Here is a 25399-nt window from a genome sequence, read left to right on the forward strand (position 1 = left end):
TTACTGAGTAGGAATATAGATCAGTGAGTTAATTTAATCAAAACCACTTTTCAGTGAGAGTGTTAAAAATGCTGTCTGGACTGGGACATCTACAATAACAAGTTTATTCTCTTTTATTCACTGCATTCTTTGGCAGCGTTGTTGCCTCACAGCAAGAAGTTCTCCCGTTCGATTCTCGGCTGGAGTGCAGGGAGTGCCTTCTGTGTGAAGTCTGCATGTCCTCCCCACGGTTGGGTGGGCATTCCAAAGACATGCGTAAATGGGCATGCCTTCGTTGAAGGTTGGATGTCGAGCTGGCACCACGGCGTTCGTGAAAATCTACTGCCAATCATTAGCGGACCGGAGTTCCGCTGTGGCGACCCCTAACCGGGAAAAGCCGAAAGACGACAACAACAACAACAACATTCTTTGTCCTAGCTGCCTATCAAGCATTCAGTCATTGCCCCCCTCCCCTTCCTGGTCAATTGACTTAGTCGTTCTCTCATCACAGAGTTAGCTGAGAGGGGTCATCAATAAAGCAGCCATTAAGGATGGTTTGAGTTTCTTATTTATTTATTTTTTAATTATAGCCCTACGTCTCTGTGCATGCTGGGCTAAGTATGAGAAGGGGGATGTGCAATGAGCTGACCATAGTGGTAATTCCTCACTTCAAGGGATGCTGCAGTAAGCAGCCCCTCCTCAAAGCCTGAAGAATGTTTGTTTTCTGAGTGCCCACAACCATCCTCTGCTGACACAACAAACAAGTGGGTCACGTCCCTTTCACTTCTCTCTCTGCATCCCAGCTCTTCCACTGCTAGGATTACTAACTGAACCCTGGTCACTTGGGTTGCAGTCAGTGCTCCATTCCTCTGTGCCATGCTGCCAGACTAAAATGCTATTTTGCTTTGACAGGGTGTGTTACTATTTTACATCATTATAAAAATGACTTGAGATATTTCCGGAACTGTATGGTCTGAAAGAAGTAAGGTATAACAACTAGCAGACTAGTACAATACTTCTCATGCCATTGGGCAGTTTTTTTTTTTTTTTTTACATGCCCAATTTTGTTTTTAGCATTAACACAATTTTTTAAAGAGACAGAAAACAAATGATGTATGGACATGATCAGTTCTGAGGGAAGAGCAGACAGGCAACATAAACAAATGAACATAAATCTAAAAGTAAACGTTAGTCAGCAAACAAAACAAAAAAGGATGTTCCCATTACTATTTATCCCCATTTTTAGTTAAAATATGATCTCCTGTAACAAAATAATGGTAAAGACAGAACACAATTCATTACTGTGTGTTATGAGGTCACTTTGGGATGGTCAAAACTACTAACCAGAATTCACTGGTCAGACATAATGACACAGAGAGAAAATTTCTGTGCTTCTTCACAGAATGCCAGAGAACCGCACCCTTTTCTGGATGAAAAAGTCCATTCATATCAGTGCATAACATAGAAATACCAGTTGAATGCACTGTTATGGGCATTGTGGGGCCAACAGCAAAATCTGGTGATATGTATCACTGCATACAAGTAATAATGGACAATTACACAAAGCTAAAGCTAAGGCTACTGCCAAAAAATTAATACTGTTATCTTCCAAAGTGGATATTCCTAAAGACAGACTTTCTGACCAAGGCACTCCCTTTATGTCAAAAGTACTAGATCAGTTATTTCAATGCTTTAAAGTATAACAGTGAAGATGTCAGTCTACCATCCACAGACTGACAGATCAGTGGAGAGGTTCAGTAAAACACGGAACTGCATACTAAAGAAAGTTACTAATACAAATTGTAAAAATGGGATTGTTATCCTACTTACTTTTCAGCAATTTGAGAGGTACCTCAAGCTTCAACTAAGTTTACCCCAGTCGAACATTTATAAGGCAGGCACCCCTGAGGACTGCTTGACATCACTAAGGAAACTTGGGAAGAAAAGAAATCATTTAAAAGTGTAAAAGAGGACTACATCAGCTTGGAGAACAGACTGAAGATGGTGAATAACAACAGTAAGAGAGTACATGCAGAAAGCCCAGGAGATACCCCACTGAATCTGTAACAAATATACTATTCTTAGACTATTTAACCCAAATATCATTCAAGGCTGTTGGTGCCTTTGACAAAGAGCAATCTGAGGCCAAGTGGATTGGGCACATTAAACTGGCCCAGCTGTGAGTGTGTGTGTGAGAGAGAGAGAGACAGAGCGAGTGTGTGTGTTATCAGGAAAAATAACTGCAGTAGGGCTAATCACCCTGTTGTGTGAAAAAGAATTTATGTCCTCACCATAACATTCCATGTTTGCAGTCCATCTCGCCCCTCATTCTTACATATGGGATCGGAGCCGATCCTCGGCTCCGATTCGGCCTATTTAAAAGCTGGAAGTCTTCTAGTTGGCTCGTGGCTAGGTAGGTATCCCATGGTGCACCAGTATAATCCCCAGATCTTGTTTGCTGCTAACTAGGAGAATAACAAACATACAGAAAGAAGCCAATACTAAAAGATCTCCAGAGAATAATAACAATATTTTTCTGTCTCCAGGTACTTCCAGGATGGGGGTAGGAGGGTGGGTTCGTAAAAATGAAAGGTGAGATAAACTACAAACATGGAACGTCATGCTGAGTACTTAACATCTTTATGTTCTGTAGTCCTATCTCGCCTTCATTCTTACATATGGGACAGCGTCACTAGCACCTTATTCTTAAGTGGCTCAAGGAAAAATACTCCTGAGTACCATGGAACCAAAGGATGCTCTACCCATGGAGGTTAAATCCAATTTGTAATGAGTAATACAAGTGTGAGGGGTAGCCCAAGTATCTGCTGCACAAATATTATCAAGTGGGACCCTGGCTTGAAAGGCTGCAGAGGTAGACTGAGATCTCATAGAATGAGCCTTGATTTTGAAAGGTAAAGGTCTATCTTCAGAGGTGTAAACGTAAGCTATACAGCTAGAAATTCAATTTGATAGTGTCACTTTAGAAAGTGGTAAACCTGACCTACATTCGGAGAAGGAAATAAATAATTGATCTGATGTCCTGAATTCCTTAGTCCGGTGCAAATAAAAATGTGATTGTCTATGGACATCCAACTGATGAAACCTGCATTCTGCTGCGTTGGAATGATTTAGGAAGAACACTGGAAGTTCTATGGATTGATTCAAAGTGGTATGGGAACAGACCTTGGAAACAAAGGAAGGATTAGTACTAAGAGATATTCTGTTTTTGTGAAAAATCAGGTAGGGGGGTTTTGCAGACAATGCTTGTAGCTCTGACACCCGTCTGGCTGATGTGATAGCCACCAAAAACAAAGTCTTCCAAGACAGGAATTTCGAAGGGGATGAATGAGAAGACTCAAAGGGCGGAGACGTCAATTTGGATAACACAAAATTTAAATCCCATGAAGCAACAGGTTCTTGAAATGGGGGTCTTAACGAAGTGGTACCATTGAGGAAGGTTTTGCACAGCCTATGTGACATCAGATTTGAATCTTGTATGCCTAGATGAAAATTTGAAATAGCTGCCAATTGAATCCTGACAGTAGCAGCCGCAGATCCCTGGTGGAAAAGCTCAGACAGGAATTCCAAAAACACTGGAAAGGAGGTGGTATAAGGGTCAACATTCTTTTTCTCCTCCCAGATAGAGAATCTCCTCCATTTACTGGAATATAGTCTCCTAGTGGAGGGTTTATGAGAGGATGCAAGTATATGAGTCACGGAGGGTGAGAAGTCGTGAAGCCTGACTAGGGATGGAACTGGAGCAGCCAAGCTGTCAAATTGAGGGTGTGTAAGGAGGGATGAAGCAAGCCTGACATGTGAGTCAAGAGATGTGGTACTTGGTCCCGAATCCACGGATCGTCTAGGAGAAGAGGCCCGAGAAAGGGGAACCAAACCTGACGAGGCCAGTAAGGAGCAATGAGGATCAGTTTGCTTCCCAGCCATTTCGCTTTTTGAATAACCTTGGGTATGAGGAAAGGGAGGAAAAGCATAAAGGAGACCCAGGGGCCAATCGTGAACAAGTGCGTCTCTCAGTGACTCCCCCGGAGGGGGGATGAGGGAGAAGTAGCTGCTGCATTTGGCATTGATCCTGGAATGTGCGTTGCCACCAGAAAACGCTGGGAAGATATCGCAGATTTCCAAACTCGAATGGCCTCTCGACAGAGCAGGTATGATCTGGTTCCACCCTGTTTGTTGATATACCATACTACCGACATGTTGTCTGATTGTATTGCAATAGTCCCCAGAGGCAGAAAGTCGTGAAGTGCTTGCAACGCCAGGAGCACCGCCCTCATCTCTATAACGTCGATATGCAGGTGATCCTAGTAATCTTGCCAAGTGCCTTGGACAGTCCTGCCTAGATAATGTCACCCTACCTTATCTGTGAGGCATCCGTGGTCACAGTGGCAACGGGTTGTCAAGGAACAAATGAAGTGCCCGTGGTTAACTGTTTGGGTAGAGTCTACCAAATGAGGTCCAAATGATGCAAGAGTCTGTCAGCAGTATGTGATGAGATAATGGTAGGTGCTGAAAGGACCACTGGGATGACGGCAGCCACTGAAGAACCCTTATGTGTAGTCTGGCTAGCGGCACTAATAATATGGTGGAAGCCATGGTCCCTGGAAGCTGCAAAATAGTCTTGGCCTTGACCCTTCGTAGGGGGAGAAGATGTTGAATTTGAAGAACCAGATTCTGCGCCCTTTCTGCAGGAAGATGAGCCAACATGTCTACTGTGTCTATCTCTGCGCCTATAAAAATCACAGACTGAGAGGGCAATAAGGAAGATTTTTACCCAATTTATAGAAATTCCCAACTGGGCACAAAGCTGAATGGTAGTATCCCTGGTCTGAAGTAGTAAATGCCTGGTGGGGGCAGTCAAGAGCCAGTCGTCCAGATACAGAAACACCTGGAGCCCTCAATGTCTCAGGCAAGCTCTCACTACTGCCATACACTTGTTGAACACCCTGGGGCTGTGGTGAGACCAAAGGGTAGAGCACAAAACTGGTAATGACTAGCTCCGAGCCAGAAGCGTAGATGACTCCTCGATGCCCTGTCCATTTTTATGTGGTAGTAGGCGTCTTGGAGATCTATTGAGCACATCCAATTGTCTTTCCCTAATAACGGGAGTACAGATGCAGTGTCACCATTCAGAACTTCACCTTCTTTACTGATTCATTCAATCTGCTAAGGTCCAAGATGGGTCTCCAGTCCCCTGTACATTTTGGCACTAAAAAGAATCTGCAGTAAGTTCCGGATCCTATTTGGTCTGCTGGGACGGTTTGGATGACTCGTTTTGTCAGCAACTTGTTGACCTCCACAATTGCCTGATCCCTATAATTGGGTGGAACATCCAGGATCCTCTTGGGAACAAAAGGTGGAAGAGAAGAGTATGACATTACCTCTGGTAATAATTCTTTGTACCCATTTGTCTTGAGTGATACTTAGCCAGGCTTCTGGATACAAAGAAATGCAACCCCCGACCGTCCCCAGAGAAGAACAGTCAGGCCCCACATCAGGAGCACTGGTAAGGCTGGCCTGGAAAGGAATCGCAGCCTCCCTGGTTTTGCGGTCCGCCACTGCCTCTACGGCGACATCTACCATTTCCTCCTCCTCCTCTGCCTCTGAAGGAGGAGGAGTCACCCTGTGCATCTTGGAAAAACCTCTGGGACTTCTTGAACCACATTTTACAGCCCCTCTGACCCTTACGGTATGGTCTAGAGGGGACAGTAAAACGTATTCCCAAGGCAGAGTGTTTTTCCTTCTTGCTCGCACCGGGTGAGAGTGTCCTTTACCTTGGGTCCAAACAATGAAGAACCATTGAAGGAGGCATTGGTAAAGGTAGACTTGAACGGTTCCGCAAAATTACACAAACGCATCCAAGAATGACGCCTTAGGGAAATTCCTGAACCTGCTGCTCTACTCACTCCATTGGCTGCATACAAGATAAGCCTCATGGACGAGTTGACAATAGAGTTCAAGGTGGACAACTGGGCAGACACCTTGTCAGGGATTCCCTCAGTACATGTACATTGTAGAGAATCTCCTAACTCCTTAGGGAGATCTCTCTGAAGCCTTGTGAAGTGTGTAAGGTAGTTCAGCGATCTAAGAGTAAATGCCGCTGAAGAGAAGATATGCTTCCCGTATCTGTCCATCGTTCGAGACTCCTTATTTAGCGGATGGACGTTTCTGCTAGCTCCTTCTTAGTGGCCACCGCCACCACCATGGCATCTACGGGAACACCTTTAGACAAAAATTCCTTTTCTTGGGGTGCAGAAAGAAACTTATTTGGTCTCCTGGGGACTGGCTCCATGGCATCAGGAGTATCCCACAACTTCTGACTAACGAGCTCCATCACTTCGTTGAAAGCTGGAGACACCCAAGAGGCTGAAGGTTGAGACCCGAAAGCCTTCAGGTACACGGACTCCTCATCAGAAGGGGTGACAGTGGGCCAGCCGCACCTCTGCTTAAGGATTTCCAGGATGTCTACGAAGGAGACATCATCAGAGGATGACTTGGGGGACCCTTCTGACTACTCAAGGTCAGTGTCTGAAGTAAGAGACTCATCCTGGGAGTCTACATGCTTCCTCTTGCATGTTCTCTTCCGTGGGGGCTCCTCAGAAGGATATTCCAGGAAGGTCACGGAAGAGTGGGGGCCACCAGCTGGTGGCTCCTGAGGCTGCGGGTCTCTGCTGTCCAGGGAGGGAGTAGGAGCTGAGAGAGAAGTAGGTGCCCTAGGGGGAGGGTGTCGGTACCCCTGGTAGGAGCTGATGATTGGGACAGCACACTCCTCATCATCTCGAATGCCGACCTCTCCGGCTCCGAAGACCTCCTCGGCTCAGAGGATGCCATCGGCTCTGAGACAGACGTAGAATCCGAGCTCACCCTCGCCGACGCGCCGAGAGAGAGGCTAGTAACCGAAGGGGGTTGGTTCCAGGTGTCTCTGTCAGGGCCGATCAGGAAGCTTCGGCTCCTAGACATCACGGACGGCACCGACAGTGTCGGAGCAGAACTCGTCTCCGAAACAACCAAAGGGGGAGCTGGAACCGAGGGATCCACCAGCAGTACCAAACATTCTGGCTCTGAAAGAACAGCAAGGCTCGGAGGAGGAATCACCGAAGGGGGAATGGACTCAAGTGGCCCCGGAACCGACTGGGTCGGAGCCAACAACAACTTCGGTATGGCAGACGACTTAAAAAGTCTCAGCACTACCCTCTCCACATCTTCTTCCGATAAACTCCTGAAAGACCTGGAGGACAGAGTAGGAGAATGGGATCTCTGCAATATTGGTGACTTCAATGTAGGGGAGACCAGTAACGGCTCCAAAGACCGGCTCCGTTGAATACTCTCAGTGGTTGGCTCCGTGGTACTTGGTGCCGTCCCTGTAATAACAGTAGTACAACTCTCAATTGGTTCCAAGCTCTGTGGGGCCGATGAGCGAGTAAATTTGTCAGACTTGGTCATTTTAAGAGGCGGCTCCAAGACACTGGCGGGTGTCGGGGAGGGCCTCTTAGAGGACTCAGTCTTTTCCTTTTTAGATCCCTGACATCTAGCAGAGGAGGAAGAGCTAGCCAGATCTTCCTCAAAGGAGGGTTTTAGAAGACCTTTTAGAATGAGCTTATTTTTTTCTTTCTTGCAACACCCTAGCACTAAAAGACTGGCAAAATAAGCAAGTTTCCTGTAAGTGGATGGCCCCAAGACAGTAAACGACGTTACTGTGGCCATCCATTATCGACATCTTCTGTGAACATTTTATGCATTTTTTAAAGCCAGATGGCTTATGGTCCTTGCTTTCCTTAGACATCCTCAAAAAAGATGAACTCACACACACACACACACACACACACACACACACACACACACACACACACACACACACACAGAGAAAGAAAGAAGAGAGGACTAGGTCCTCTAACTTAAACGGGCCTAGCCCTACAGGAATGGTAAAGTGACACCACTAGGATTAGGTCCTCTAACTTAAATGGGGCTAGCCTGTGCCGGAATAAAGAAAGGAAAACTAGGTCCTCTAACTAAAACAGACTTAGTACAGAAACAATTAGAGAGAGACTCGCACACACCCAAACAGGGATAAAGTCTAAATTGTGGAAATTACAAACAAAGTGAACAGAGCCTCATTCTGTTTGCAACACTAATTTATTAACAAGTGAACAGAACCTCGGTCTGTTTGCAACACTAACACCACGAAAATTAGCAAGCGGAAGAACGGCAAAAAGTTATGACTTAACTATCTAACAACACACACAGTCTAACAGAGAGCAAAAGGTGCCTACGATTACTAATATCTAATATGAAAAATATATTAACAAGAGAAACTGGCACACAGGATACCCAGTATTATAAGGCCAAAGGCCAACTGTACTTGAAGAAACTGCACACAAACGGCGCACTACTAAACGCTAAGTATACTAACTGTAAAAACTACTCTAACTATAACTATACAATGCTATTCAAAGGTAAAACTGAAGAATTATCCAAAAATTTATAACAAATTGAAAGACTTAGCCAGAGCCAAGAAGAAGCACATCCGAACTTGTCGACGCGGCAAACGAGATCTGGGGATTGTACTGGTGCACCATGGGATACCTACCTTGCCACGAGCCAATTAGAAGACTTCCAGCTTGTAAATAGACAGAGTTGGGCTATTGGAGGGGAAAAAGGAATAAATGCAATGACATACAAGATTAGACAGTCAAGAAAGAGAAAGGCAGAAAAATTATATAATATTCATGTACTGAAACATGGAAAAAGTAGAAAATTCTGCAGTATGTTTGCAAAAGACAGTTTATACAGGAAAGATCAGAAAATCTCTATTTGAAGAGCAATTAGAGGAATCCTTGTCAAGTACAAAAGCAGGAAATGAGAAAATTTCTATTTAAGAAATAAAGGAGTCAGACATCCCTGGGAGAGGTAATTTAACAGAACATAATACAGAGAAAAAGTACAGTTGTGTAAAATGTTAGCATAACAGTAGATATTCTTCTTTTCATTGTTGCAATATTCATCACCTAAGGGATCTCCTGCCAAGAATAGTCCAAAGTCAGGCCAGTATACTAAAACCTTTACATCTTTCCAGCACTGTATGTCCGCCACATGCTCCCCACCCAGACATAGGGCATAAAGGTGACATAAGCACACCGGATACTCAGAACTAAAGTGCCCCAGGAGAACTACAGCAACCCCACGAGAAATGAGAACATATCCATCCAGGAGGAAAGAGAAACAGGAGAGAAAATAGGGCAAGGTGGAAAAGACCACTCGGTCAGCAAAGTGTTTCCAACAGAAGAAAGATAAATAAAGGGGCAGGAGGGAGGGTCTGAATACAACAACAATGAAAAGAAGGACATCTATTGTCGTGGTAAGATTTTACACAAGTGTACTAAATCCTTCCATATCACTGTTGCAATATTCATCACCTCTGGAAGAGTACAAAAGCTACAAAGAAGGCAAGGAGAAGCCCTCCACAAACCCATGAAGGATAGCCCTGGCAAGTCCTGCCTTGGCTTGGGAAATTACATCCAACTTTTTTAATGTTTTGTGGATGGAGGACCAAGTAGCAGTCTCAAGGATGGATCTCGGATCTAAACCCTTGAAGAAGGCTATTGCCCTCATAGAATAAGCTCAAACCGAAGCAGACAGCTGTTTACCATGAAAAGGATAACAAAATGAAGTGGCTTTGAAATCCAGGAGGAGCTAGTTTGCTTAGAAACTGCCAAACTAAATGTCCTGTAATTAAGAGAAACAAACATCTGCTCAAATTTGCAGACATCTTTCATTTTATCCAAATAATACTTGAGTTGTCTATGTAGATTCCAAGGTGTGAAGAACCTTAATGAAAAGAAACAAAAGGCTGCTCAGACGTGCAGATATCTTTCATTTTATCCAAATACCACTTGAGCGGTCTATGCAGATTCCAAGGTGTGAAGAACCTTCTCATCAGCAGACTGCGGAGAAAGAAGAAACGGAAGGAAGCTGGATATCTTGATTAAGAGACAACTCATTGACCAACCTGGGTGTAAAAGACGGATTCGTATGATGAGACTCCTTGTCCCTATGAAAAATCAAAAAAGGAAAAGACTCCATCAGGGCCTGAAGTTCAGACACACTTTTGACTGAAGTAAGGACAGCAATAAAACAGTCTTCCAGGTAAAATATTGAAAAGACGAATAAGCAGGCTCAAAAGGAGTCTGATTCAATTTTTCAAGGACAAAATTAAGGTCCCAGGAGGGAGGAATATGTTTTCTTGGAGGCTTGATATGAAGGATGCCTTTAAGGAACTGTTTGACCTCAACACAAGAGGCCAATGGTAGGTTCAAATGCAAGCAAGCAGAGACTGCTGACAAGTGAGCTTTAACAGAAGAATATGCCAACCCAGCATGGAGCAGTTCACACAAGTAAAAAAGGACCTAAGGGACCCTGGTGATGCTTGACACACTAAACAGAAGATATATTCCATTTAGCTATATATTATTTTCTGGTAGTGGGTTTCCTGGCCTCCTGCCTGCAGTACTCTAAGCATGTTCTCAGAAAAGTGGTACATGAATGGGATCAAAATCCTATCATCCAAAATGTCAACTGAAGAATGGATAGATTTAAACTTCATTGCCATTTAGACCATACAATAAAATTGCACCGCTGAATGAAATTGCATTTCTCCAAACTCATATACAACAAAAACACACAAACAAAAAAAAACACATAAGTAGCGACAACAGCACAGTCCAAGCCAATCAAAGGCACAGAAGCTTCATCAATCAAGCTCGATTCATCACGAAGGTGATCACAGTGACTGCAACCATCCTCACCTACCAAACCACCACTAGCTCCATTTCCAATATCAGCAACATTAATCAACTGATATACAAAATTGAGCTTCTGCTACCTACATTAGCACAACCATCGCCACTTACAGGCTTGAACGGCCACAACCAGGATCCATGCTGCCACCGTTCTATCTTCAACATCATTCCAACACCAGCAACAACCCAGAAATCAGTCCGGTCCATCTGACCAACAAGGAGGATCCAACACTCTAGACAAAAATCGGGCCTCCGCAACTGCATTCAGTGTAACTTGTTGACCTGAATGTCTGTGACCAGCACAATGATCTCCAAACACAGCAAAATCCAGTGATTCAACAGGAACCATGGCTGCAAGCAAACCGCATACCCTCCTGAGTCAGAACGGACACTCACACAGACAGTTCAACAAACCCTAGACAAATCTAACATAAAACACATATCCGGAGAGGCCACAGCCATAAGAGGTGCCGCCACCTTGCCAAAACGTGAGGGTGAATGAGAGACCCTTGTCATGTGTGAGAAAATCCATCTGGTGAGATAACGTGTGAAGACTGCAACTTGGCCTGGTGAAAGAGAAAAGAGAACCAGTGCTGACTGGGCCAAAAGGGAATCACTAATAAGATTATTGCAGAATCCTTCTTGAGCTTGTGTAGGACCATGGGAAGTAGAGGAAGATGAGATTAAGTATACAGAAACATCCCCTTCCAAGAAAAGACATGGCATCCATCTTTCCAAGTCAGAGGGCTTTGGACTCTGGAACAGAAGCAAGGAAGTTGCCTTTTCATAGGGGTGGCAAAAAGATCCACTTAAGGAATACCCCACTGATGTACTATGTCCGGAAACACCTCTCTGTGAGGCAACCATTCGTGAGGTTATGTCCCGGACCTGCTCAGAGAGACTGCCACAACGTTGTGTTCTGAAGGAATGTTAACTGCCTGAAGAGTTATCTAATATCAGATAACTAAATCCCAGGCCTGAAGGGCTAGTATGCAAAGAAGATATATCCTTCTCTGTTTGTTGATGTACCATATAATTGTAGTGTTGCCTGTAAAGACATTTAAAGGGACTGGAGACCAAAGAGAACGGAAGGCCCGAAGAGCAAGAATAAGCGTCCTTGTTCCTTTTATGCAGTTGTGGTCTGACGTCTGAAGAAGAGGTCATAGACCCTGAACCCTCATTCTTGGAAGAGACTCCCCATCCCAGAATGGAAGAGTTTATGAACAGTTCTTGAGTAGCAGTGGGGACCTGAAAAGGTACACCTGGAATGAAGTAAATCTGCTGAATTCACCACAGAAACTCAAGTTTGAGACAAGGAAGTAAGGGGATTGGAAATTCCAGAGGATGACAATACCGGAGCCAAAATGTCTTCGGGTACCCTGAAGGTTCCTCATATGAAACTTGGAAAATGAAAGCATGAGAATGGTAGACGCCGTGAACCCCAGGACTCAGAAATTCTCTTCCAGGAATGACAGAAAGAGGAAGCAGACACTGGAAGTAGGCTGCCACAGACAGAACTTTGGGAGAAGGAAGAGAAGCCAGTATTAGAATGATTTGGATTCTGCACCCCAGAAAATTTTGATCTTCAGGAGTCAGACTTATAGGTTCATAGGTAGGTACTAGGCTATTGGCCCTGGGGCCTATATAAGCCTAGCCAAATGGTACCCTGGCTTTCACTACCCAAGAAAATTATTTTCCTGTGCCCCTGTCCAGCAGGGCCACAGAAGTGATCCCCAGGGTGAATTTCATATCTCCCATCCAATCATCAAGATTTTTCTTGAAGAGTGCTAATGAGGAGCTTTGTTTGATATAGATAGGTAGTTTGTTTCTGGGACAGGAATCTATTCCTCCAGCATGTTCTGTTTACTGTGGTGACAAGGTTTAGGTCCCTAGAGCTTGTAGCTCGGAGGCATTTGGATTTCAGTGGAGCATGTCCAACACTTCTGGGTTTGATATAGCTTTGTATGTTAGACAGATTGCCTCTGAGTAGGCGATATGCAACGGAGTAAAGCTGGAGTTTTTAGAGACTGTCTGCATACGGCATCTGTTTGAGGCTGGTAATCCTCTTTGTGAGGTATTTCGGCGGCCTTTCCAGTTATTGCAGCTGTCTTGTGAGGTACATACCAAAAGGGGCATTGTACTCTCTGAGTGACAAGTAGAGGGGAACAATGACCTCTTTTTTCCTGGATGAGAAACCTTTTGTGATGAGGTGTGCCTGTAGAAGGATTTCTTGACTACTGTGGTGATGTGATTATCAAAGGAGAGACTACTGTCCACCTGTGCCCCAAGGTCTCTTATCACACTTTCGGTATTAAGTAGACTACCGCTTATGTGGTAGTTCATGGGTACCAAAAGGGATGACAATGCATTTTTTGGCATTGAGCTTGAGGCCATGACTTTGACACCAGACATCTGTCTCAGTGAGGCCCTTTTGTAGGATGTCCACATCGTTAGGAGCTTTGATTATGGCTCCTAGTTTGCAGTCATCTGCGAACTTTGTTAGCCAAAGACCTTCTGTGTTAGCCTGTACTTCACAGAAGTAGATACCAAACAGGAGAGTATCCAGGACTGAACCCTGTGGTACTCCACTTGTCACTGATCTGAAGTTGGATTTAGAGTCTGCTACTTTCACAGTGTGGGTTATGTCAGTGAGCCAGTTGGCAACCCATCTTGTGACATAGGGATTTATACATAGTGGGGGATGGTGTCGAAAGCCGTGGCGAGATCTAGACAGGCTGTGTGAACCACCTTACCCTCGTCTACGGCTTTGGTGACTGCTTCAAAGAAGTCTATCAGGTTTAGGAGTCTTGATCTGCTTTTACAAAAGCAAACTGGGTAGGGTCCAGAGTTTGGAGATTACCAATGTCATTGTTTATAATTTCCATGATGATACGTTCCATAGCCTTGCAAACCAGGCTAGTCAGGCTAATGGGGCGGTAGTTCCCAGGGTCCATGGCGGCTCCGCCTTTGTGGAGGAGGATAACTATTGCTGTGCACCATTCAGTGGGCACAAAGCCTGAGGTGAGGCTATGACTGAACATGGTACTTAGGTGGGGAGCCAGTTCGTTCTGTAGTTCGTGTAGAACGCAGCCTGGGATGTTGTCAGGTCCCATAGATGCTGTGTTCTTGGCTTTGGAGAGTGTTTTTACCTGTGCAGCCATGATTACAGGAACTTTGCACTCTTCCGGTATAGAGATGGGCCCTTTAGGGGTGAGAGAGGGGCAAAGTTAGCACTGAACCTATCTGCCAGGATGTTGGCAATATCAGTTGGTTCTATATATTTAGTGCCATTGTGCTGTAACTCAGAGCAGATCTGAGTGTTGCCATTGAGATTCTTGACATAGCTACAGAATGCTGTGTGGCTGTCTTTAAAATCAGTGGCAATTTTGTTTTTGTAACTAGCTTTGAAGGATTTTATGAGTGATCTCAGCTTCTTACTGAGGCTGACAGGGAGTCCCTCCAATCATGGGTTTTACTCTTTTTTTGCAAGAAATCCTCAGCCAGAAGGGAATCTAAAACAAAAACCAGAATAAACAAAAGAGGGCTGGGAGGGGGGGGGGGGCGAATTCTGCAACAGTGTAGAGAAGAATGTCTACTGTTGTGGTAACATTTTACACAACGGTACTATAACCTCCTACATCACTATAAACTGAAGGGAGAGTACAAAAGCTCAAGAGAATGGGAAGTGGAAGGCTTAAAAGAGCCCTCCACAAACCAATATAAAATGATTCTAGCAAAACCTGCTCTGGTCCTAGAAACTATATCCAACTTATTATGCTTAGTAAAGGTATCTACTGAAGACTACGTAGCAGCTTCAAGGACAGAACTGGTGTCCAACCCCTTGAAGAAGGCACCAGAAGAGGCAACAACTCTAGTGAAATGAGCTCTAATAGAAGATTAAAAGGCAGGATAATTGAGCATAATTCGGACATTAGGCATAATATATCAACAAATGCCTTAGCTAAGCACGTAAATGAAACTAATCCAACACACAGTTTCATGTTTAAAGTTATAGATACTGTTGACAAAAGTAATAGACGAGGTGATATTAATAATAAGGTGGAACTAAGGGAGTATAAATGGATTGTACTGTTGTTTGCGGATCAAGCTCCTGGTCTAAACCAAATATTATCATTGAAACCTGTATTAAAATACAGACAGAACTGTCTAAAGTAACTATATACTTTTCCAATAGAGTATCTACAAATGTATTTTATATATATATATATATATATATATATATATATATGTTTTTATATATGTTATATTTTATATGTTAAAGGGTCTTATCTCCTTAAGATAATTAAAAGTTTTCTATTGGTTATGATATTTTTGAAATTGTTTAAATTGATTTTAGTAGGATACGATGTCAGCACTGATGAAGGTTTTTTTTTTACCTGAAAGCGTTGTTGTTTTATTAAAAAAAATGTTTTACGCTACTCAGTTTTTTTGTTTTTGTCACACTGTCATTTTGAGCTGCGTTTTACTTAAATCCTTGATTGGTTTTGTTCTCTAACAGAAGTAGACCAAAATTTGCCATGAAAAGTATAATAAAAGGAAATGACCTTTGATATCCAGGAGGAGATGGCTTGCTTAGAAATAGCCAAATCCAATGTCCTGGGATGAAAGGCAACAAAAAGCTGATCAGACTTATGAATGGCCTTAGTTTTATCCAAATAGTACCCGAGTTGTACATGCAGATCCAAGGTACGAAGGACCCTCACACTATCACATCCACTCATACATGAATCGTGCCATCCCAAATAGAACCAAGGTGCTCTCATCCAAAAAAACGAAGCCAATCTGGTGGTCCCCTGCCATAAACAAACTTTACAACAAAAGGAAGAAACTGTTGCAGAAATGAGGAAAATCCCAGGATGCAAAAAACTCCCTTACAAGCCTCAGTAAGAAACTGAGATCCCTCATAAAATCCTCCAAAGCTAGTTACGAAAATAAAATTGCCAAAGATTCCAAAGACAACCACAAGGCATTCTATAACTATGTCAAGAATCTAAATGGCAATGCTCAGATCTGCTCTGAGCTAAAACAGAATGGCATTAACTATACTGATCCCAAGGATATTGCCAATATCCTGGCAGATCGATTCAGTGCCAACTTCACCCCCCTCTCACCCCCTAAATGGGGGTTCAGGCTCCTAGGCAGTGAGACGTTTCCCTGTGGTATATTTGGTTGGGGACACATGGCTGAAGAGACATTTATCTGCAGAGAAATATAGCTGTTGCAGATTCCCTGTGGGCAAAGAGAAGAACTTGATGCCATGCCCACAACTTCAATTACCAAATGCACAGGAGGAAAACAATGTCCATGGCAACATGAGACAGCAGGCAGTATGGCAGGCATCAGCAGCAGGCTGGCCAGTGGGCATGTCAATGGCAGTAAAAATGAGGTGCATAACAGGCAGTGCCTTTATCATTAGTGTGTGAGAAACACTACCCCCTTCACAGTTTCTAGGGAACAAATACATACTGGAGCATAAATCTGACTACAGTAGCATGCAAGATTTCCTGCATACTGTAGCACACTTCTACATGTTGTAGTTACTTAAGTATGTACTGTACACTGAGCCAAACATTCATTATTTCTTCTGCCCCCACACACTTGGTTACTAAAGCTGTGGGCATAGCAGTGTGTGTGCTTCTCTTTGCCCACAGGGAATTCACAACAGACATATTTCTCTGCAGCCAAATGTCACTTCAGCCATGTGTCCCCAACCAAATATACCACAGGGAAATGTCTCGCTGCCTAGGAGCCTGAACCCCCTAAATGACCCATCTCAATACCGAAAGATTGCCAAATTCCGGTAATAATGGCCACACATGTAAAAAACGCACTCTCCAAAGCTAATAATACAGCATCCATAGGACCCGATGACATGCCGGGATGTGTACTACATGAACTACAAAATGAACTGGCACCTCACCTAAGTGTTATGTTTAATCATAGCCTCACCTCAGGATTCGTGCCCACTGAGTGGCGCACAGCTACAGTTATCCCACTCCACAAGGGGGGATCCACCTTGGATCCCGGAAACTACCGTCCCATCAGTCTGACAAGCCTTATCTGCAAGTCCATGGAGCGTATTATCATGGAACTTATAAACAAAGACATTGGCAACCTTCAAACACTGGACCCCACCCAGTTTGGGTTTGTGAAGGGCCGATCTTGTCTCCTGAACCTGACTGACTTCTTTGAATCAGTCTCCAGAGCCATGGACAAGGGTAAGGTGGTCCACACAGCCTATCTAGACCTTGCCAAGGCCTTTGACACCATCCCCCACTCTGGAATCATAGAAAACTTACTAAACTGGGCATTAATCCCTATGTCACCCAATGGGTTGCTAACTGGCTTAGTGAAAGAACCCACACTGTAAAAGTAGCCGACTCCAAATCCAGCTCCAGACAAGTGGAGTACCTCAGGGTTCAGTCCTGGGACCGCTCTTGTTTGGCATCTACTTCTCTGAAGTACAGGCCAACACTAAGGGACTCTGACTAACAAAGTTCGCAGATGACTGCAAACTGGGAGCCATTATTGAATCCCCAAATGATGTGGATACTCTACAAAAGGGCCTTACAGAAACAGATGCTTTGTGCCAGAGCCATGGGCTCAAGCTCAATGCCAAGAAATGTATAGTTATCCCCTTTGGGAAAAAACATGTATCCGTGAATTACCATATAGGTGGCAGTACACTAAACACCAAAAGTGTGATAAGAGACTTAGGGACACAGGTGGATAGTGGTCTCACCTTCGATAACCACATCGCCACTACAGTCAGGAAATCCTTCTATGTGGCACACCTCATCACTAAGGGCTTTTCATCCAGAAAAAAGGAGGTCATTGTCCCACTGTACTCATCCCTCATTAGACCCATTATAGAATACAATGCCCCATTTGGTATGTACCTCTCAAGACATCTGCAACAACTGGAAAGGCCGTAGAAATACCTCACTAAAAGAATCACAGACCTAAAGCAGATGCCCTATGCTGACCACCATAAAAAACTCCAGCTACACTCTGTCGCATATCGTCTACTCAGAGACGATCTCTGCTTAACATACAAGGCCATGTCAAACCCAGAGCTGTTGGACATGCTACACTTAAAGAAATCCCAATTACTCAGAGCCACACGCTCCAGGGATCTAAACCTTGTCATCACAATAAACAAAACATGCTGGAGGGATAGATTCTTGACCCAGAGACTCCCCAGACTCTGGAATAGATTGCCCATACATGTCAAGCAGAGTGCCTCTCTGGCCCTCTTCAAAAGGAACCTTGATGATTGGATGGGACAAAGGAAATTCACCCCGGGGATCATGTCAGTTGCCCTGCTAGACAGGGGTCCAGGGAAGTAAATAGTGTGGGAAGAAATAGCCAGGGAATTGTTATGGCTAGGCTTGTATAGACCCTAGGGCTGATAGCCTAGTATGAACCTATGAACCTATAATCAGGCTTAAGAGAAGAGAAAAAGGAAGGTAGCTGTACCAAGTGATTCAAGGACAGCTCATTTACTACCTTAGGCATAAAAGAAGGATTGGTAGAAGGGACACCCTTCCCCTATGAAAAAACAAAAAAGGAGGAATGGCCATAATGGCCTGAAGCTCAGAAACCCTCCGAGCAGATGTGTCAATGGTAGGCGTCAATAAAACAGTCTTCCAGGTACAACGATGCAAAGAAGCAGAATCTGCAGACTCAAAAGCCGTCCGAGTCAATTTTTCCAAAACAAAATTAAGATCCCAAGGAGGAGGAAGAGGTTTCCTTGGAGGCCTAATATGAAGGACGTGTTAAAGAAATTGTTTGACCTCAAAACAAGAAGCCAAAGGAGGATTCAAGGGCAGACAAGCAGAAATGGCTGACAAATGGGCCTTCACAGAAGAATAGGCCAGGCCAGACTGGAGCAACTTACATAAATAAGAGAAGACCAAAGGGACCCTTACTGAAAAAGGGTCCTGGTTATGAGCATGGCACTGGAGCGAAAATCTTTTCCATTTGGCCCTATAAGACTTTCTGGTTGAGGGTTTCCTTGTCTCCTGTAAAACCTTGAGCACATCTTCAGAAAAGAGGTGCCTGAAAGGGATTCAAAACTCTATCATACAATATGTCAGCTGAAGAGTGGACAAGTGAAGATGAACAAGAGACCCCTTGTTCTGTGTGAGGAATTCCAACCGGTGAGGTAACTTATGGTGATGCATTAAGAGGGGGAACCAGTGCTGTCTCAGCCAAAAGGGAGTTACTAGCAAGATTTTTGGGGAGTCCAGCTGAATTTTCAGCAGGACTCTTGGAAGAAGAGGAAGAGGAGGGAAAACAAAGAAATATCCCCTTCCAAGGAAAAGAACGAGTGTCCGTCTTTCAAGCCAGATGGCATGACAGTATGGAATAGAAAAGAGGAATCTGCTTGTTCAGAGGGGAGACAAAAGATCTACCTGAGGAATACCCCACAGATGGACAATGTCCAGTAACACGTCTCTGTGACGCATCCATTTGTGAGCCTATGTTTTGGACCTGATCAGACAGTCTGCCACTAGACTGCACTCTGAAAGCCACGAAAAAAAAAAGCCCCAACAGGGTACTTAGCTGGTGTTGGTAAATATTTAGCACAGCAACAAAGTGTTCAAACCACCTGGCAGAAAAAGATGTTCTAGATAATTGCGTCTGTGTGTCCCTTTTATACCCTCCACTTTGTGTGGAGAACATACATGTGATGTAGTGCGCATACATCATCTTTTTTTTTTTTTTTTTAATAATTTTTCATACTGACGGAGCATTGGGCTGCCCAGGGTGGGACATTTTTTCCATGATGAATACTGCAACAGTGATACAGAAGAACATCAGATAATGTGATCAAGCCACACAAAACCTTAAGAAATACCTGAAGTGTGGATGAAAAGGGATGTAATGATAAGCATCATTTGAAGCTAGTGTTACCAGTAAATCTGAATGGGGAAGAAGAGTCAACAGGTTGCAAAGCGACATCATTTCAAATTTGGCCTCAATCACAAACAGGTTTAGAAAAGAAAAATCCAGAACTGGTCTCCAGGCATTTTCTTTCGTTCTTTGGGACTAAAAACATCCCTGAATTAAAACCTTTACCCATCTAGGAAGTAGGAACCTGTTCTACCATTAACTGGGACAGCATGTGATGAATGACATATAGAAATAAAAAAAAGTTTGGTCTGGTGGATTATGTATTCTCCCTTGGAAAGGAGAAATTTCCTCCCACTATCATTTGTAACCTCTACAAATGATATTCAGAACCCATTTGTCTGAAACTATCTGTTAGCAAAGACAAAAGTGGAGATTCAGACTTTCCGGAAGGGAAATGAGAACAATGTCCCTTAAATTCAGACTGTCCTTGATTATGGGAGGTGCCAAAATAATTTTTGGAACCCCTTTGCCATTAAACATGTGTTTATCTGCATTTTGTTGAGACTGTATTTTTTTTTTTGCCAAGAGTAGATGAGGGGTTAGAGAATCCCTTTGAAAATTTGGAAACGGAGGGCTGAAAAAGATGCCCCGAATCAATGCACCCCCCATTCATCACACTTTTTGATCATCTCTGTAACAGAGGGGCTTAAAACTAAATCTCATTTTAACATCATTTGGGGGGGGGGGGGGTTTGAAAAAGAAGCCAGGCAAACCTCCTCAAAACAATGCCAGTTGCCATAGCCCTGGAAGAGGAATAACCAGCTGCCTCATACACACACCACAAAAAATGAATTGTGACTTGTACAACTGAAAAAAAAAATTATTTAACGCAAAGGGTGTAGCTAACCCTCCAAGCCACAGTGGCTGCAGATGCTACACCGGAGAGATCTGGGATAAAAGATGAGTGGTCCACAACTAATGGCCACAGCACAGCTACTCAGCTACAGCTGGGGCAAACTGCTAGCCTACTGGGGCAAAGGCTGTTTGCTTAGTTTTTTTTTTTTTTTTGGCCTGGAAGAAAGACCGACCGTGGAACCGGCAGTTACCTCCATGGTCAAGCCAAAAATAGTGCAACAATGGCCAGTAAAAAAGTCTTTAAATTCATTTTTCCTCATAAAAACACAGTAAAAAGCACTTTGCCAGCCACAAAATGTAAAATAAATACACTTTCTCCACATAAAAAAATGTTTTTCAGTTAGTTTAACCAACTTTTAAACTAAAGAAAAAACAGCACTAGCACTCCTGTTTAAATGTACAATACATTCTAGTGACAGTCCATTAAAATGCAAACTTTTAGCTTTAAAAAACTTTCCTGAACAGGAAAGTATAAACTTAATTCATTAAATTCACTTTTTCCACATAAAAATCAGAGCAAAAAAGCACTTTGCCAGCTGCAAAAAGTAAAATAAACATAGTTTCTACACAGAAAAATGGTTTTAAATTACTTTAAACAATGTTTACACTGACAGGAAAAACAGCACTCTTGTTTAAGTGTACAATAAAGTCTAGTGACTATCCATTAAAATGCAAACCTAGCTTTAAAAAAAACTTTCTGAATATGACAGTATTACTAAACAAACATTTTTTTTTTTAAATAGAAGGTTCTTCCCCAAATTGGACTTATCTGGCCAACAAAGCCACAGAGGAGCATAGAGTTCGGAGGCAGGAATGTTATGAAGGGCTTGGATGTGTGGGAGGTGCCCTGAAGCTTTGGATGTTGGCTAGCTGTTGTATCTTATGCAGCATATAAACCACATAGCTAAGGCTACTGCACCAGTGATCAATACGATGAACATTATTTGCTCTTCCCTCCTTACTCTCTACTCGCAGTTCTCTATTTTCCCACCAGACTGATATCACTGCACAGTAATTCTAATCAGCTATACTCCAAGTCACTATTGTGTCTCCTTTTACCATATATCTACTGAATAAATGCTCAACTCACTCTGCTTCTGTTACACTCCCTTCCTTTTTCACTGTTGTTTACAGGCATGATTGTTGATCTGCAACCTTCTAACTTATAAGCCACTGTCCCCTCTGTGCTAAGACGGAGCCTGTCCCTTATACAAGCATGGTCCTCTGCCAGGTACCCCTACATCCTTCTATCTGTCCCAAGCCCTTCTTATCAGATGTTACTGCCAGTCACCATAATCCCTAATGCCTCTCTTTGCTCATTATGCTGGTTGCTGGTACAAGGAATACTTTCTGAGAATGCTACATTCAAAACCCTCTCCTGGCATGTATCTTAAAGGTCACTGGTGCCTTATATGTACATGAATCCACCCCTTGCCACTTAACAAAGACTTTGGTACGTTCTCCCAAGTTTTATTGAATATAAACCCTGTAACCAGTTTCACTGAAATGTAATCTCTTCTGTTTTTTGCTTGCCTAGATTTTTAATCTCATTTGAAACTGACTCTCCATTCAAAAAAGCCCTCCTTTCTATCCATTCAATGGCTTCTTGTCTTCTCCACATCCTGCACCATGCCACTACCCATCCTATCAGATCTGCATTAAATTCAAATCAGCTCCTCCTAGAACTCAGTGCAGGTACTCAGAACAAAGGTGGAAAGGTTGGATATCAAACACTACTGTGGTGGATCAGAAATAGGAGTAGTAAATGAAGGAAAAGCGCCAGTCAGTCAGAAAGCCTTTCACAGAAATTTTCCCCTTAGACTCACCTTGTGTTAAAACCTGCACTCTTTTTTTTTTTTTTTTTTAAGACAAAAGGTTAAGCTACAATCTGGGAATGTGGACTACAAGCACACTCACAAATGCAATGTTCCACCTGTACAAGGCAAGTTCACAATTTTGCATGCTTTCTGATGAAGAAATGATCAGAGCAAAGGGATTAAGAACTGAAGAATGAAGCTAAAGCACAGAAGCACCAGGGGAGTGGAAGGAGGAGTTTGTAAACCCTGACTTCAGTTCCTTGCAGAGCTGGGGTTACAAATTATCTTGGAAAGACTACAATCAAAAGGTTATTTCCTACTGCAAGCCTATCACACAGTGACCCAGGGAGAGTTGATGATGTGGAATACAAGAGCAGCTACCCTCACAAGTCTGCCTTAGCTTTGAAGGTAATGTCAAGGCAGCAAATATTTGATGAATGTAAATGCACTTGTCTACTTCACAGCATCACATAAGTCTTTGATTATAGTTCATTTAGAAATCAGGAAACTTTCCCATTTTTCAGCAAAGAAGATATGAAGTTGATAGGTCCAGTAAGGACTCATACAATTACTACACTACATCAAAAATTATTTTTGCATCCAATTAGTGAAATCACCTCCCCCAGGTTAGACTAGTTGAGAAGTTAGGTTTGCAAGTGAATAGCTTAGTTCAAATCACCTTGAAAATGAAAGGAAAGGAGGATTCGTTCAGGGCAATTTCCTGTTCCTGTGGAATTCCAAGCAATGCTCTTATACCACAAGGCCTGTAATTCACAGATGCTTGTTTTAGAAGTGATGACCACCAACACAATGGCCATCCAGGGCAAAACAAGAAGAGAATGATTCAAAGGGAATCTTCAAATACTCCAGGACAAAGTTAATATCCTATGGACAGAATGGCATTACGAACAGCTGGATGTGGATATAATAGTCCACAAACATCTTAGCAACAAGAAGCTAAGACAAAGCTTGTCCAATAAGAGGAATATGAAAACTGAAATAATACAGATGTGTAATTTTAGCATGGTGTAAACCAGACCTACACTAGTCAGCAAGAGACAATAATTCAAGACAGCAAATGCAGGAAACCAGAAAGGCAAAGGGGTAGAAGCCATGGTTAGGACCCAGTGAAGCAAGTTCCTTTCTCTAAATATGTTGTTGTAGTAGAGATCTTTTGTGCTGCCAGAAGAACTATTGGTGTCTCTGCCAAACCTGTAAACTGTAAAACTGCTATGACTTCAGTAGCCAGATACAAAAATAAACCATTACTGGATTTACCGTGGAGTGCAAGACATCCCTAATCAACACCCAGGCTGTTATCAAGGGTAGATATTGTAGGGTGCAAGACATTTGCTGAAGGAAGGGGAAGTTCTGCTTGGGTTACAGCAAAGATCACTCAGGTAACTTCCTTTTGAACTTTACAACAACTTTGAAGGAGAGAAAATAACTTGAAAAGGCAAAGATTAACCTCCCACAAAATGAGAGGGGCAAGATTTCTGACTGGTAGACCCAAGGATCAGGACTTAAACACCAATAAAGATATACCCTGGCACTACCTGATGTTGAGAAAAGATTGATGTTTGAATGCCCTAAAGAAGTTCCATGACCCCTTTTTAAGTTTAACTTGATGGGCAGCCAAAAGCACGCCTCCAGTCTGGCCCCTCTACTCTTTACAGAAAGGGCTCAAAATCAGGTCAGGGTCTGATATATGTATTGGTAAATTGGTGGGATTGCTGGCTAGTCTATAAATGGTACACTGATCAATGGCCTAGTATGAACTTATGAAAAAGGAAGCAATAGCTTCAAGATGGAGAATATAAAAGTTATGTACTCACCATAATTATGCAACCATGTTATCCATTTTCATTTTTCATCAATGAAAGGATCTCAGATCTGACTCAGCCACTTTTCTCTAGACTCTTGAGCTCTTCCCTTTACTCATAAGGCCCCTGACCACTGCATTACCTCAGATAAAGTTTGCTGTTATTATAGAACAGTCTAAATATAAAATATAATAATTAGGAAAAACAGCATAGTTACAGAATAGGGGCTCAAACAGGAACTACAGTTCCTAACAAAAATTTAATCGGGTCACTCCCAAAGGCATGGATAGGGGGAAGGAGGAAGGGAAACTAAGGAAGAATGAAAATGGACCACACAGATGCATAGCTATGGTGAGTGCATACCTTTTATATCTGAAGTTGTCATTTTCATTCATTCCTCAACAAATAAGACAGAGCCCCTAACTATGAAAACCTTGAGTGGCCCTCATGGAAGGATGTTCCAGAGAACTGCAGAACCAAATGTAGCCCCGTTTCTGGAGATGATATCCAATTTGTAATGAGCGATAAATGTATGAGCATTAGACCAAGCGGCAGCCACACAAATATCAGCAACAAAAGCTCTGGCACAAAAAGCAGCTGATGTAGCCACAGACCTAGTTGAGTGTGCTTTTGGAGGTTTTGGCAAGGTTAAACCTCTCAAAGAGTAAACATAAGAAACACAATCTGTTATCCATTTGGCTAGGGTAAAACTTTGGATACTGGTTTCCCAATTTGTTGCTGGAAAAGGAAACAAACAATAGGTCAGATTTTCTAACTTCCTTCATCCTGTGAAGATAAAAATGAAGTTGCCAAGGTAAAGCTAAAAGGTGAAGCATGTACACTAACTTGTTGTCAAATTTAGGAAATAAAACTGGCAAATTGATCACTTGATTGACGTTTGTTTCACTTGCAATTTTGGGTAGAAAGGAAGGGTTAAGTACATAAGGCAAACCTATCTTTATGGAAAAATCAAATAAGGTGGTTTTGAAGATAGTGCTTGGAGTTCAGAAACTCTCCTTGCAGAAGTTATAGCCACAAAAAAAACTGTCTTCCAAGAAATACATTTGAGCTCTGACTTGGTGAAGGGCTCAAAGGGGAATCACACTAAACTCTGCAACATAATAGCAAAATCCCAAGGTGGAGTAGGATCCTTTATTGGAGGTCTAGGCAAAAG

The 25399-nt window shown here is 42.9% G+C and overlaps 1 protein-coding gene across 2 annotated transcripts in view; it reads right to left on the reverse strand.

Moving 5' to 3' along the window:
- LOC122793168 (centromere protein C-like) overlaps positions 1 to 25399 on the reverse strand; it is a 546145-nt gene that overhangs the window by 173315 nt on the left and 347431 nt on the right. The window lies entirely within an intron of this gene.

Source organism: Protopterus annectens, chromosome 2.part0 (assembly GCF_019279795.1).
Source record: "Protopterus annectens isolate FY-2018-M chromosome 2.part0, PAN1.0, whole genome shotgun sequence".
NCBI classification, from domain to species: Eukaryota; Metazoa; Chordata; order Ceratodontiformes; family Protopteridae; genus Protopterus; species Protopterus annectens.